Below are 2,876 nucleotides of genomic sequence, written 5' to 3' on the forward strand. Positions count from 1 at the left end.
AAGCACAATTTTCATTAAAAAGGACCAGAAAGTATGACAAAATCATGGATAATGATATGAAAAGAAACTAATATTTTGAGCTCAATCAAATTCCCCCACACTTAGACCTTTGTACTCCTGAACAAAGCGCGAGAATAATTCAAAGTGACACTAGAACAAAGAGAAATACTACCATGCTTAAAGATGAAAGTAGAAGATTAGTAAGAAATTCTCACGGAGTTGACATCAGTAAACAAGGACATGCTAAGAAAATGAGCACAAAGGAAAATTAACTTAAAAGATTGATTAAGAAAGATCCATCTCACGGATAAGTGTTTCACTCTTAACTCACTTGTCTTTAGGGTTATTTCACTCCAAGTCTACTCAATCCAATTTCTACCATAGGCTTGTAATAATTCTACCTCTCCACCATGGGAAACAACTTTGCAAATCAAGAGGACTTTTAAGGGTCAAAATTTTGAATGGAGGTCAGTCGGAATGAATGAAATGAGAATGAACATGAAAATGAAAATGAGTATGAACATACAAATTATTAAGACAAAATTAGTCTAAATAAAAACTGGAAGAGAAGTTACTTATTTTTAATATTTATATCTCTCTTCTTTTTTTTTTTCTTTTCTTTTCGGCTGAGCAACTTCTCTCTTTTCTCTCTCTTTCTTCTTCTTCTTCTTTTTTTTTTTTAATGTTATGTTGCATGCATGTACTCAAGATGAAGGCTCAAAAGGGTTTGCAAAGGTAAAATGATTGGGTTTGTGTTTGGGAAATGTGGGTATGAAATCGAATGCCTCTATCATTTTTACAAAAATTGATTCGCTAAGCTTCGATTAAGAATGAAAACAAGTTCTAGAGAAATATGAAATAAGCAGGTTCACTCAATTCAATAACTTAAGGTCCAAAAATCCTTTCAACAAGGCTTAAAACTCAATTAGTCAATCTCAAAAGTTAACAACCACATAGTCATAATTTCAAAGCACGTCATCATTTACTATCTGTCAAAAACATGAGAATAACTAGCCTAAGTTCATCCCTCATTTAAAAGCATGGAAAATTTTCTAAAAGCACTAGTACAATTTGAACTTTTCTACTAATTTAAAAAAAAAAGTGCAGGAGTATGAAGATTCTAAGCTGGAAAAAATTTTTGAAGACCAGCTGAGATTGCAAGGAATTTATTAATTTTTTTTTTTTATTAAACTTCTTGTTTCGCCGCGGCGAAACATGCCTGAATGGCTTATTAGTCGTGAAAGAGGAGGCTTCGCCGCGGCGAAACAAGAAGTTGGCCGCGGCGAAACATGGCAAAAAGCGAAAATTCTTGTGCAATTTCAACTCTTCAGCAACTAAACTCAAAATATTCACAATTAAACCAATCTATCAGTTCAAAAACACCTCAAAATCATCTAAATGTATGGATGCACGAGAAGCATTTGCTAAAGGGGCGACGGTTTTGAAATTAGAGGGGAATGAATAGGGGTTTAATTGAGTGGGGAAGGGAAAAGACGAAAAAGGGGTTCAGGTGAAGGGGGCTGGGCGACTCAGATAGGGGGCAGAAAGGAAAAATCACGCGGAAAAAAAAAAGGTCAGAAAACGAAACGCCTCAACGCAGAAACGGCATGTTCGCCGCGGCGAACAATGCCCGAGAAGAAACGAACGGAAGAAAGACGTTTCGCCGCGGCCAAACATAAGTTCGCCGCGGCGAAACAGTCCCGAGAGGAAACACACAGGAAGAAATACATTTCGCCGCGGCCAAACATAAGTTCGCCGCGGCCAAACAGTCCCGAGAGGAAACACACAGGGACGGGCGAGCTTCGCCGCGGCGAAAAACCACAGAACGCACAGAGTAAAAAAAAACAAAAGACTTAAACCCAGATAAACACAACAACCAACAACAGACAAGGCTGGATATTTCAAAAACTTTAGAAAATGCCTCAAAAGAGATCAAGAGGTGTTCAACAAATCCATGAATAGGCAGTATACCACAGATAAAATTCCTCGATCAAATTGAATCATATAATTCACTTAAAGACATCAATTCATCAGGCATGAAACAAGATAGGAAAGAGATCAAAAACTATCAGGGGAGTCTTATTGAAATTAGCTATAACTACTCTACTTTCCTACTGAAGGGAGTTTCTCCCCCACACTCATTCAACATACAACACATGCAACATAACAAGATTAACAATTAAGCAAAAGCATGTAAATGAGTGAAGGAAAGAAACTACTAGGGAGCTAAGGGGGTTTCTGGTTCTCATGGTAGAGCTTCAACTGATGGCCATTAACTTTAAGGTTTGCTCCAGTTTTCTCATCGAGAAGCTCCACCATTCCAAAATTATGCACCTTTGTGACTGTGTAAGGCCCATCCCAACGGGTGTTGAACTTTCCTTGCTTAAATTTGAATCTGGCCTTAAACATCAGCACTTTGTCTCCCACCTTGAAGTTCTTCCGTAGGAGACCCTTATCATGCACCAATTTTGTCTTCTCCTTGTAAAGTCTAGCGCTCTCATAAGCCTCCAATCTCAGTTCCTCAAGTTCTTGCAGCTGCAACTTCCTCTCCACCCCAGAAGATTGCAAATCCATGTTGCATTGTTTGACTGCCCAATATGCCTTATGCTCCAACTCTACTGGTAGATGGCATGCTTTGCCAAAGACTAAACGATAAGGAGACATTCCAATTGGCGACTTATAGGCAGTTCTGTAGGCCCACAATGCTTCCTCTAATCTTAGGCTCCAATCTTTCTTGGATGGTTTGACTATCTTCTCCAGCACTTGTTTCACTTCTCGATTGGACACTTCAGCTTGGCCATTGGTTTGGGGGTGATATGCAGTGGAGACTTTGTGGGTGACACCAAATTTAGAAAACAAGTTATCTACCACTTTAT

The sequence above is a fragment of the Neltuma alba genome, unplaced genomic scaffold, assembly GCF_004799145.2.
Source record: "Neltuma alba isolate B1F8T4 unplaced genomic scaffold, ASM479914v2 tig00000413_pilon, whole genome shotgun sequence".
NCBI lineage: Eukaryota > Viridiplantae > Streptophyta > Magnoliopsida > Fabales > Fabaceae > Neltuma > Neltuma alba.